Genomic DNA, 13,754 nt, shown 5'->3' with positions numbered 1-13,754 from the left:
TACAGTGTTGGATGTTCATGTTAAACATGGCCAAAGCTTCAAAAAATGCTACAGCTTGTTTCAGACAGAGGCTGAAATGAAGGCCTACATGAAGAGCCAGTATAAAACAGAATATTATTTTTTTTGAAGTCTGAATCATGCATAAGGTGCCATACAGGCATCACAGAACTAAAATATAGGACTGGAAAAGCAGGAGAATAGGTCTCCTTTAAAATAGAACTAGGCTACTCTAACTCATGTGTCTACATACTATCTAGAGTAGCCGACATAGTAATAATATGTTTACATGGTAATGGTAAAAACATAAAGTAATAATTCAATAATATCTTATTTTACTAATTGATTTAGCTGCAGAAGTACTTGAGTCTGAACTTTGTGTAGGATGTACGCACTATTGAGAAATACATTTTTAGTTTACCACAGTATCTCGATCAGATCAAACCAGGAGAACAAGTCATTTACTGACACTTTCTGCAGTTACAAAAGTACATAAGTATTAGCATCAAAATAAAAGCATACTTTAAGTCTGGTACTAAAAGTACTCCTTGTGCAGATGGAGATATTTGTTGATTAAATAAATGTCTTGTAGTAAAAAGGACAATATTTCCCCTCTGACACGTGGTGGAGCAGACTCATAAAGTAACAAAAAATGGTAAAAGTCAAATACAAGTACCTCAAAATTGCACTTATATTATATAAGTACTTTTGTAACTATCATACAAGTTAGTTTATATGTTGTTTTATTTTTATTCTATTTGTATTTATGTTCTGTGTGTGAAGCGTGAAGGGGGACAACAACTTTAATGTCACTGTGCAGCTCTGTGTTGTAGGAGGACAAATTAATGTACCTTAACGTACAGTACTGGAGTAAATGTACTTTTATTAAGTGACAAGAAGAGCACATTTTTCCATCACAGACACAAACGCTTTGCTTTTGGTCATAATTATGTCAGAGACAGCAGAAACACATGTATCAGTTAAAAACATAGTTTCTATGAAAACAAACAGGGAGTCTAGTTCATCAAACCAACAGCCAACGTGTCACATTCACTAGATAAGACGAGCTGTGCTTCACAGATAACTAACTGCTGGTGAAAGAATCAGTGTTAACACGGACTAAAATAACAGTAAAAACACAGAGCAGGAGCATTTGTGTTTGTCTGAAGACTGAACTTCACCTGGGAGATGGTTATATGTGACACAGTCTGAAGTGGCTGCAGGGCTGACGTGCTTTAATCTCTATCAGGAAGTGGAGGTGCGTTATCGTCACCTTTTCCACGTTGACATGGACAGATCAGCTTCCTGACGGTCTCTCGGTTCAGATAACAGAAGAACACAACAGTCACAAAGAGTGCCACGATTGCCAAGGATCTCATCACAGCCCCTAAAACTTTAGTCCAGAGGCAGTCTGGAAGTTTTCTTTGGAAGAACGGGTTGGGTTCAGGTTCACTTTCTTTCTCACTGACCGGGTTCTTCATCTTGCAGGAGAAGGTTTTAACACCTGTGTTAGTCTTGGTGATTTTCATGTCCTTTCCCGACTCCTTCCAGTCTCCGTCTCCCTCCTTCCAGCTGTAGGTCACAGGTTCAGCCCCTCCAGTGTCTCCATCACAGGACAGCGTGCACGCTTCTGAATCAGCGGCACATGTCAGTAATCGCATCCATACCTCAGGCTTGGGCACATCTTTGATCATTTTAACATCATAGCTCGGACTCTGAACTTGGCTGTTGATTTCCACTGTGTACAGCCCCGCGTCAGATTCTCCATGTTGTTGATTTCCAGACCTCCAGCGTTTATGTCCAGTGTTGTTCGGCTTTTAAACGACCCGTAATGTGTCAGCTCAACCGCTCCCTGTGCCCACTCTGCTACCAGATTACCGTTGTGTTTCCACAGGATGTTGGTTATGGCTACTGCTGATGGTGGTTTAGGCCTCAGCTCCAGTTTACCACCAACAGCAACGTATTTATCTTCTGCTAAAGAAACGTTCAGCAGCGCTGCCAGGAGCCAAACACCCGTCTGTGTCTCCATGTCCTCAGATCAATGCAGGACTGAAAGAAAAACACTAAGTAGACCCTGTAAGTGTTTCAGAGAGTGAAATGAGAAGTATTAGCTGTTCCTAAGTCACCACAGGACGACCTCTTCACAGTTCCTTTAATGTCCTTCCCATTTTCTGTGGTTCATTTAGTTTCTGTATTTGTAAAAGCATGAAGCTGGTCCTCCTTCAACGTTCAACGTTTTATCCCTTGATGTAGTTAAACTAAACTATTTGAACCAGCTGTCTGAACGGAAATACGGCAGCACACAATATCTCCCGCCAATCTCACAGGTAGGTTTTGAGCTTCATAAGAGCTTCTGTTGAACTCTGAAAACTAGATTTTTAGTGAACAGCTTCACAAACATACACACGTTTGTTCCTCTTTCTTCATGGGGCATCTAATTGACATAATTCAATACAGAGCCTCTTACTCTAACCTAACCTTTAACCTAACCGTAACCTGAACCCTAAAACCAAGTCTCAACCTTTAAAAAGTGTCTCTACCTGTAGGGACCTCAGTTTTTGCCCCCACTGCGACACGAGTCCCCAAAAGTGTTAGAAGTAAGAAAATTGGTATATTATAAGTATTAACATAACTATTATATGAACGTGTGTGTGAAACGTGAAGGGGGACGACAGCCTTAATGTCACTGTGCAGCTCTGTGCTGTAGAAGGACAAATAAATGTACGTATACAGTATTTGAGAACTTTTCACCAGTTGTGCTGGTAGATAGAAACTAACTGCTGGTGAAAGAATCAGCTAAAACATGGTTACAATAAAAAATACAGAGCATGAAAAACAGCCCATAGTTAAGCTGATTGAACCTTTTTTATTTGTTGGTTTGAGGACAGAATTTTACCTGTGAGATGTTCATACACTGTGATACAGCTTTAGGTCGTCACTAAAACATATCCAGTTCCTCAAAAGAGTGTTAAGTTCATTCGATTTACATCCAACAAACTATTGGCTGAGGCAGAATAAAAACATGCATACATATATCACATATTGCTCTCATGCTTCAGGTCCTCTGATTTATTTTAGTGCCAGCGATCCAGTTCATTACTATTCAAAGATATCTTGCAGGGCAGCCAGTGATATACCAGCTACTATCTAATCAGGCATCTATAGTGGCTGAGATTAGAACAAGCTAAAAAGCCTGACAAACAACACAAGCTATACATTTTGTTTAAGCAGAATAGGAAGTGGGCAGCAGATCTAAGTTGAGTCTCTAACACTAAATGAGTTACTGAGATGATCAATTTGGCTGCCTGATATTTAGCAGTTCAGTGTGATGAGTGAAACCTTAACAGATGTCTGGATGAAGGAGGTCTGAGGAACAACATTTTTAGATTGTGGTTAAATGGTAGCTGTTTTAAATGCAATAAGTTGCAGAATTTAAGCTGAATTACCATCGCTGTTTCTGTCTGAGCATGAACAGATCATTCTCCAAAGGAAAGTATAAGCCCCAGAGAGCAATTCACAAATTCCAGCGCCGTCTGATTCTTTCTTTTGGAAGAACGGGTTGGGTTCAGGTTCACTTTCTTTCTCACTGACCGGGTTCTCCATCTTGCAGGAGAAGGTTTTAACACCTGTGTTAGTCTTGGTGATTTTCATGTCCTTTCCCGACTCCTTCCAGTCTCCGTCTCCCTCCTTCCAGTTGTAGGTGACAGGTTCAGCCCCTCCAGTGTCTCCATCACAGAACTTGGCCCCCACCAACTTGATAGAGGCCTTCACCTCTAGGGTGTGAGCATCAAAAACCTTATGCCTCCAGCCAGCAGGTACCATAGGGCCAGTGGAGACGTCGCAGAGGAGTGTAGCTTTGGCCGCGTCAAACACCACATCTTCCATGAGCAGCTCCGTGGGGGCCGTCCTGTAGGCTTGCACCTCAAAGTCCGCCGTCTGATCCACCGCCATGGCTGCATAGTCGAGGCCCAAGTGGACGGAACCAGTGACTGCCCGGGAAAGGCAGTCGGCGACAAAATTGTCTTTGCCGGCCACATGCTGAATGTCAGTGGTATACTCAGAGATGGCGGAGAGCTGACGCTGCTGTCGACCAGACCATGGCTCTGCAGACTTAGCCATGTTAGTTTCTGTTTGAGCACTTAGACTCTTTACAAATACAGAACATTTACATTTACGTGAACTGCCGGCCCTCCAATAGGAACCGAAAATGATGGGGGCGAGGAAAAGACCCAGGAGCTCCCTGTCGAAGGCGCTGTATTTTCTCTCATTGTCCCGGAGCTTCCTGCTGAAAAAAGCCAGTGGCTGCCAGGCACCGCCCACCCACTGTTCACACACAGCCCCCACAGCATAATCAGAGGCGTCTGTAGTAAGAGCAACTGGGGCGGTCGGAGATGGGTGCGCCAGCAGAGCAGCGTCGGCCAGAGCAGCGTCGGCCAGAGCAGCGTCGGCCAGAGCAGCGTCGGCCAGCGCAGCTTCGAAGGCACCCGTCAGCTCTGAGGACCAATCCAGCACGTCCGCCAGCCTCCTCCCCCCGCAAGGCGTCATACAATGGTCGCATGAGTTGGGCTGCATGGGGGAGAAAACGGTTGTAGAAGTTCACCATGCCCAGGAACACCTGCAGGGACTTCACGTTGTGTGGGCGTAGGAAACTGGCGATCCACCTTGGCCGGAATGGGGACGGCCCCCTGTAGGGTAACGTGGTGGCCGAGCAAAGTGATGGACAACTGGCCAAACTCGCACTTGGCCGGGTCGATGATGAGACCATGCTCACTGAGCCGGCCGAACAACTGCCGGAGATGAGTCAGGTGGTCGTCTGCGGACGCACTGGCCACGAGGATGTCATCCAAGTACACAAACAGGAACGTCTGTGCGGCACCCTTGAGGCCGAAAGGCATCCGTAGGAATTTGAAAAGGCCAAAGGGTGTGATGACTGCTGTCTTGGGGACATCCTGCGGGTGGACTGGCACCTAATGGTAACCGCGCACCAGGTCCACCTTTGAGAAAATGGTGGTGCCGGCTAGGTGGGCGGAGAAGTCCTGTATGTGCGGCACAGGGTACCGGTCGGGAGTGGTGGCGTTGTTCAAGGACGCCAACCGCCATCAGCCTTGGTCACCAGGTGCAGGGGGGAAGCCCACGGGCTGTTGGAGCGGCGCACAATGCCGAGGTGTTCCATGGTGGCGAACTCCTCCCTGGCGATCGCAAGCTTGGCAGAGTCTAGGTGCCGAGCCCGTGCATATACTGGGGGGGCAACCATGGTGATGTAGTGCTCCACACCATGCTTAGCCACTTCCGATGAAAACGTGGGCATGGTGATGTCAGGGAACTCAGCAAGTAGGCGTTGATATGGGTCCATGGTGGCTAGCGTGTTCGACAGACAAAGCATCCCCATCCCTCCCAGCGTGCAGGGGTATGAAGCAAAAGAGCAGGCGTCGATCAGGCGGCGGTTTGTAACATCCACCAACAGACTGTAAGCGCAGAGAAAAACAGCCCCCAGGAGCGACGTAGACACGGTGGCCATGACGAAGTCCCAGCCTCCATCGGAGGGCCATGCCCGCCAGCCATAGTGTCCGCTGGCGTCGCCAGCAGGATGCTGCACTGAGCCCCAGAATCAACCAGCAGCCGCCGGCCGGACAAGGTGTCCGTGATGAACAACAGCTTACAGTCACAGCCAGCGCCCATAGCTGCTAATGAGCGCCGGCCCTGGCTTTTCCCTGGGCTCGAAAACTGCAAGGCTGGCGACACTGCTTGGCCTTGGTCCCGAACCTGGAATGGTAATAACACCACCCATTCTCGCGCTGTCAGCGGGCCGTCACAGCAGCTGCGGTGTCCGGATCGTCCTCTGTGGGTGGAAGTGGGGCAGACGTGCGCTGGGGGGGAAACAGTGCATGGACAAACTGTTGCTGGTTGGCGAGGAAAATTCTGTCTGCCTCCACTGCCAGTGCCCGGTAGTCTCTGGAGGAAGGGAGGGGGGAGCTGGCCAGTGCGGTGCGCACGGGGGCTGGAAGCTGCCGCAGGAATATGTGGGCGAAGAGGGATCCGCTGCACCCAGCACCGCTAGCATCCTCTCCATTAACTCAGACGGCTTGCCGTCGCCAAGGCCGCTCAGGGACAGCAGGCGATCTGCCTTCTCCAGCTCAGACTGCCACAGCAGCAGCATTTTCGCCACCGTCGTTGTGTGACATAATTCAGCCGTATCGAACTCACGTCGGGTCACCAATGTGGAGTGTCATTAGTGAGGAGACAAGAGACGGATGTGCGTCAAGTCAGCTTTACTCTCCACTTCAATAATACACTGAACAGCATACCAGATCAAAACACTAACCCGTCAACCCTGAACTCTCTGACCAACCTCTTAACCTTAAATGTACAGTCCCTTGGTGATTGTCTCTTTTTGTCTTACTTGTGGGTCACCACAAGTTCTTCGTAAGTGACCACAGGCTCACCTCCTTACTGCTCCTTTGATGATCTTCTCAGTAGTTTAAGTTTCCGTATCCGTGGAAGCGTCCGGTATGTGTTATTCTGTCACAAATGTAGAAGATATGGCAGGGGGCGGGGCCAGCCCACAATATCTCCAGCAAATCACAGCAGTAGTTTTTGAGTTCCATAAGGAGGGTGGGTTTAACTCTAAAAACTCTGAGGTGAAAACTGTTGATGTACTTCATAAACATACTGTGGTCTCTGTCTCACACACACCAAATACTGCAAACAACACATTCCCTTCACTTTGTGCAAATGAAAGCCAGGAGCCAGCGACAGAGGAAATCCAGCTGTTTCTATCATGTTGTCATCATGGTTGTCCAGACTCTACGTAATGTGTTGGTCTGGTCTGTACTCATAGGTTTAATTTATCAAGAAAGCTAGACCAGATGGATTTAAATTTCTGTTCTCAGTCAAAGCTCCACAGGAAGACTGATCCACATTTGAGTTTGTCTGAAGACTGACCTTCACCTGAGAGATGGTTGAAATGATGTGACACAGTCTGAAGTGGCTGGAGGACTGACGTGCTTTAATCTCTATCAGGAAGTGAAGGTGATCGTCCACTTCGAGCTGCGTTATCGTCACCTTTTCCACGTTGAAATGGACAGATCAGCTTCCTGACGGTCTCTCGTTTCAGATAACAGAAGAACAGTCACAAAGAGTGCCCCTAAAACTTTAGTTTAAGATTTCTTTGGAAGAACGGGTTGTCTTTAGGTTCACTTTCTTTCTCACTGACTGGATTCTTTATTTTGCAGGAGAAGTCTTGGTGATTTGACTCCTTCCAGTCTCCGGCTCCCTCCTTCCAGCTGTAGGTGACAGGTTCAGCCCCTCCAGTGTGACAGCGTGCACGCTTCTGAATCAGTGGTACATGTCAGTGGACGCAACAACACCTCAGGCTGTGAGGTACAACTTTGATCATTTTAAATGTAAATGTTCTGTATTTGTAAAGAGTCTAAGTGCTCAAACAGAAACTAACATTTGTATACTGGTGGAACAGCCACCGAAGGCTATTCAGGGTTCAGCATCTTGCCCAGGGACATGTAGCCTGGAGGAGCCGGAGATTGAACGGCCGATTAACGGGCAACCCGCTCTACCTCCTGAGCCACAGCCGCCCCGTAACGCCCCATTAACATCATAACTCTTTGTTGGTCATTGTTGATTTCCACTGAGTACCTCCCCTTGTCAATAGTACTCATGTTGTTGATTTTCAAACGACCAGTGGTTTTGTCCAGGGTTGTGCTGTTAGGAGTGTGCTTTGTGTTCATGTTTTCCTATTTAGGTTCTGTGTTTCTCTGTGTAGCCTTGTTTATTATTTTATTTATTCGCATGTTCTAGTTTACTTAATATCTGTTTTCATGGGGTTGGTTTTGGATTATGTGTTTCTATAGCTTTATTTGATCTTGTCATGTTTAGGGTTTTGTAACTAAGTTTTCTTAGTATCTGTCTTGTCTCATATTCTAGTTTTGTCCTGCATTTAATTTGTGTGTTAGTGTCTACTCCTGGTCTGTGTACTTCTGTATTATTTTGTCCATGTTTGCTCTGCGTTCTGTCTGTTCCAGAGTCTCGACTGAAAAGTAAAGGGGACAGAGCGTTTGCTGTCAGGGCCCCGAGGCTCTGGAACAGCCTGCCCGAGGAAATCAGGTCGGCTGAGTCAGTGAACTCTTTTAAGTCCCTTCTTAAAACATACTTTTATAGGAGAGCCTTTCCTGATCTTATTTGACTTTATTTTATCCCTTTTATTTTATCCTATTTTACTTATTTTATATTTATCTTAAACGTGTATTTTAGTCTTTTCAATGTTTTCATGCTTTTATCTTGTATTGTTTTTGTATTATTGTCTCTTGGGTATTTTGTCTTTACACTTGTTAAAGCACTTTGTAACTTGTTTTTGAAAAGTGCTCTACAAATAAAGATGATTATTATTATTATTTAATTTTAGTTCAGTCTGTTTTCCCTGTTAGTTGTAGTTTATTGGTGTATTTGTGATCTGTCTGCTTATGTTCTGGATCAGTTGTTTATATTATTCTGTTTCTTCCTGGTTGTTATTACTTTGCCTATGGCCTTATTGGTGTCTGTCTGTTTGCCCGCCTGTGTCTCATTAGTCCTGATACCCCTCACCTGTGTTGCTCCCGCCCCGCTCGTTAGTCCCTGTGTATATATGCCTGCTTGTGTCTTCAGTCTTGGTCACGTCCTTGCGTCTTGGTTGAGTGTTCTCCTGTGCTCTGTTCTCTGTGTTTTTGGATCTTACCTTTGGATAGTACTTTGTCCCTTGTTTTTGGATTTTGATTTGGGATTATGTTTCTGTTGGAATTACCATTGTTTGGACTCTTGCCTCGAGCTCCCGTGGAAGCCTGTTTAAGTTAAGTTTTAAGTAAATAAATATTTTCTCAACTGCACCAGCTCTCGTATTGTCTGCATTTGGGTCCACAGCTCAGTCTGCACTCAGCCTAACCCATTCACCCACTCTGCCACCAGATCACCGACGCGTTTACCCAGGATGTTGGTGATGGGTACTGATGCTTTAAGCATTAACCGTAGTTCACCGCCCAAATCGATGGCTGTGTCCGAAATCCCCATTCCTTCACTACTCCCTACCCCCTATGTAGGGAGTTGAATGTAGAGCACTACTGCATATAGTGAGCTCACTTGCATTATTAAAACAACACTTTCAGACACTACTCCGATTGTTATTTTGGCGCCGTTAATTATGTCATTGCCGTCAGACAATCAGTTTTTTCTATCAGCGCAATGCATGACGGTATATATGGCTTGGTTAGTGACCATCGGTTGTACACTACTTTTCAAAATGCATTCTGGGATACATTGAGTGGACTACATAGACGGGTTTCTGTGCAACGTCATCACCGAGATGTGTGCGCAACCAGGGGACAGAAAGCAGTATTCTGTCCTCGCGGCACATCAGTTCATACGGCATATCTAGCTGCAGTGTTGGGCAAGTTACTCAAGTTACTTATTACTGGGTATTAAATAGTCACGTTACTCGTTCCGTTACAATTACTTTCAACCACCGCACCCCATCCTTAAAAATGACGGGAAACTTGTCCAGCAGCGCGTTTCAGAAATGAATCCACTTTACTGGAACATTAATTAACCTGAGGAGGCAACAAGCATCCGAACTGAAAACACATGATGCAGCATCCTCTGGTCTGAGAGGCTGCATCATATAGGCTATGGGTATAGGCTATTAAACAATAATTAAAAAACAAAGCAGGTCTCCCCCGACATTTTAACTGATCCCGTATTCATAACAGCATCAATACGTATGATTTTTACAGTACATAACATTGCTTAACTTCACTGACTGAAATAGAAAAAACAAAGCCAGTCTCTCCCGAATTTTTAAACTAATCACGTAACGTTATCCATAAAAGCATCAATGAGGATGATTTTTACGAAGCATATAACGTTTTTTAACGCCATTAATTGTAATGTGTAAATTCTAAAGTGTTTAGAATTTTGAACTAACGTTACCGTTTTGCACATGCATTTAAGTTATAAGAGAAATATTCAGTGCTTTTACAAAACACAAAACGTTGATTAACGGCACTCTGTCCAACCAAGTGGATACTTCACTGGCAGGAACGTTAGCTGCCGGAGTTTCTCTCTACAGGTTTCTTAGCAGATGCTTCAATACAAAATTGTTTGCGGTTGAAAGATTTTTGCTGGTCTCACAAAGTTTACGGAGGACCTTGTTCTTTGCATCTCTGAGTGTGACACAGCTACTTTGGACCTAATGGCAAGACTTACAGCTGTGGAAAGAACGCCTCTCTCCCTCATTCTTCTTTTAGCTTTTTGACTAGCAGCTTATTTGAACTACATTACGTCCGGTTTCGCTAACCTACATTCTTCTGACCGGTGTTGTGCCGAGTTTTGCCTGCTTGCCGAGAATTGCATCCACTTTCAAATAATGCTTTTAAATTCTGCAATATTCTTTGTGGGCTTCATCAATAGTGATAAATGATTCGAAGTATATATTTTATGAAAGTTTAGAGTCGTTAATATTTTAATACACTTCATCTGCGTAGCCACGGGTGGGCCCGGGCCCATCCACTTGACCCTCAGGCCCACCCAATCAGAAGGCCTTATTTCTTACTGATCATTCAGTGCAGTCAAAACATTGTTTTAATTTTTTTATTCTTCCTGCTTGTTTACCATTTGATGATGATAGGTCAGATTTTTTTGAATGGCACATTATTTAGCAAATGTCAAGTAGCAAACAGCCCCTCCTCTTTCACACAGTGAGTGCATTGCACAAAACAGTCTTTGATAGCTTTCAGCTATGTAAATTCAGATAATCATGGCGAAACAAAGAAATTTGTTCAAATTTGTAACAAAAAGACGCCGTGAGGAGCAAGGGGAAGAGAATTCACCTCAAGTTCAGCCACCATTTTCAACACAGACACCTACTACTACGTCAATTTCTCCTCAACAAGTGCCAAGTAGTAGCAACACACACAAGGCTAATTCAGGCTTTCCCTCGTCAGCCAGTCTCCAACCACATCAACCCCTCCATGCCAAAGCACAGGTAACGTTAGGCCTACATACAGCGCCAAGGACGTACAAGCCCCATCAGACCTGTCCAATATAGATGAACCTGCGACCCAGCCCAAACGCAGTTCATTCCCAGTAACCACTATAGCAGGCAAAGCTAGAAGTTTTTCTGTCCGGTGGTATGAAAGATCTCAATGGCTAGAGTACAGCACTTCTAGGGACGCTGTGTTTTGTAAGCCATGTCGCCATTTCCCCGAGGTGGCCACTGAGGACCGATTTATTAAAATTGGGTTCAATGACTGGAAACATATTTCCCAATGTTGTGTTAAACACAAGGATAGCATGGCGCATTCTACAGCACTGGGCAGAGCCCAGGGATTCAAGCAAAGCCACCAGACTGGACGGGGAAATATTATCAACCAGCTGAACAATGATGCTATGAACAGATCATTTGTGGAAAGGAATACAGAGCACATTAAAGTTGTAATAGACCTTGATTTATTCTGTGCAAAACAAGATATCCCGTTGCGTGGGCATCATGAAAATGAAGAGGCATTGAACAGAGGCAACTTCTTGGAATTATTTAAACTAATTGCTAACTATGACCCAGAAATAAAATGGTGACTGGATGAATTGCCAAGAAACGGGAAACTTACGAGCCCCCAAATACAGAATGAGATACTGGAAATCACAGCATCGCTACTTATCCGCAAAATAAAAAGAGATTTGCATGACGAGACAGACACATACTATACTAATTTTGGCAGATGAGTGTAAAGACTTATCAAAACGAGAGCTTGTGGCAGTCTGTATCAGATACATACCCAAAGGCCAGCTGAAGGAAAGGGCTCTGGGATTTGTGGAGACTGGGGACATGAACGCAAATGCTACATCAGCAAAGATCCTGGAAGTACTGGAGCCATTGCAGCTGGACCCAGCTCTGTGCGTTGGGTTTGGTTTTGATGGGGCATCGGTTATGTCTGGCAACCAATGAGGGGTACACATGATTTTGAAGCAAACGTTTTCTCAGGCCTAAACCTCGTCCTGTGCACAGTATCAAAGTTGTCCCCCAGCATTTCAGCATTTTTCAAGGTCATCAACAACCTGCATAGTTTCATGACAGGGTCACATAGACATGCTAGATTTATGGAAATCCAACAACAGCTGCGACCAGGGAAAACAACGCTAGAACTAGAGAGATCCTGCGATGTCCGATGGAGCTCATGGTCAAGTACAGTAAGTAAAGTCCTGGCACTTTTGGGCCCACTTTTGGAGACCCTTGCTGAATTCTCTGAAAGCTCCAGCCACACAAAACTTGAAGCGGACTTCCTACTTCAGCAAATGCAAACAAAAAAATTTGCGTTTCTATTAGTCACGTTCAACAAATTATTTGAAATGAGTGACTACACCACTAAGGGCTTGCAATCTTCCATCATATCAGTTACAGATTGCATTGATCTAATCGAAGGCCTTAAAGAGAGCTACGCTACATTCAGGAGGACAGAAAATGACCGGGTCTCGAAAGAGGAAGTTGCAAGCTAAGTTGCTAATGCAGCGTCACCTGTAAAGGACAACTCTGACCTAAAAAATATATGGAATGATATATTAGACAGTCAGATCATGGAACTGAACACTCGTTTTAAGGCGGACACATACAGGTTTATGAGAGCCGATGCTGCGTGCTTGCCTCGGTCAGACACCTTTGGTGACAAGGCACTAATACAGCTCGCCAGCACACACTTTTCCATCAATGTGGAAGATGCAGAACATGCAGTGTTTGTACAGCAGCTGAAGAGAAAGGTCACAGCGGACAGGACCTTTCCATCCGTTGTGGAGGTGCTCGACGCATGTCCTAGTGACATATTTCCCAAAATGAATCGTCTCCTGCGGGCCCTCGTCACCCTACCCATAACAAGCTGTTCTGTTGAAAGACTGTTTTCAACTGTCAATCGGATAAAAACTGGCATCAGGGCATCAATGATGACACACGGACTGAACTCTTTGTCCCTGCTCTCCTTTGAAAGAGAACTGACTGAATCGTTGGACTATGATGAAATAATATGAGTGTTCAACACCAAGCCCCGTCGGCTCCTGCTGTAATCATCAAAAGTAAGCTAATTTACTATTTCAGACTGTACTTACAGTGTTAGGGTATTGTTTATTCGACAGGAGGCTATAGTTTTTGTTTGGTGTACAATTGCTTGCTTCATTCATGCTGATGTTGTTGCACCTACCATCTGTGCGTGTGTGTGTGGTTTAGGCTATATGTGGCCGCCGTGCCAGGCTAGGTTCAAATGTATTTTTTAACGTTACTGCGCATGTTGGTGGCTTTGTAGCTCTGATGCTGCTGCTGCGTCTGTCAGCTGTGTGAGAATATGTGGCCGCTGTGCCCAGTTATGCTATGCTGTTATGTTCATGTTGTGCCTGTAATAACGCCTGTGTGATTAAACCGTGATGCATATATATGTAAATATATGTGGTGATAATGCTGTTTGATCAATGAGCACAGCAAAGTGTCTGAGAAGTACCCAAAGAGGTGGATGCATAATTCGGCAGATCAAATTTCGTAGGCTACCTGCCGAGATTTGCATCCACTTCTTTTCTCAGCATAAATGACCGTTATCACCCACGGTGTGCATGCAATTCTCTGCAGGCAGGCAGAACTCTGTACAACACCGGCTAGCAAAGCGATTTTGCCCCCCTGGCTTTGTGCGCATCCAGTAGTGTTTGTATACAAGAAACCTGTCTATAGGGTATAATAATTATCA

At 45.0% G+C, this 13,754-nt stretch overlaps 1 pseudogene; it reads right to left on the bottom strand.

The window, feature by feature from the left end:
• Nucleotides 1-863: 863 nt before the first annotated feature.
• LOC119911572 lies at nucleotides 864-2,489 on the bottom strand (annotated as a pseudogene).
• Nucleotides 2,490-13,754: the final 11,265 nt, after the last annotated feature.

Source organism: Micropterus salmoides, unplaced genomic scaffold (genome assembly GCF_014851395.1).
Source record: "Micropterus salmoides isolate LMB-PRFRI ecotype aquatic unplaced genomic scaffold, ASM1485139v1 Ms_hic_scaffold_2, whole genome shotgun sequence".
Lineage (NCBI taxonomy): Eukaryota > Metazoa > Chordata > Actinopteri > Centrarchiformes > Centrarchidae > Micropterus > Micropterus salmoides.
This window is presented reverse-complemented; position numbering and strand designations above follow the sequence as displayed.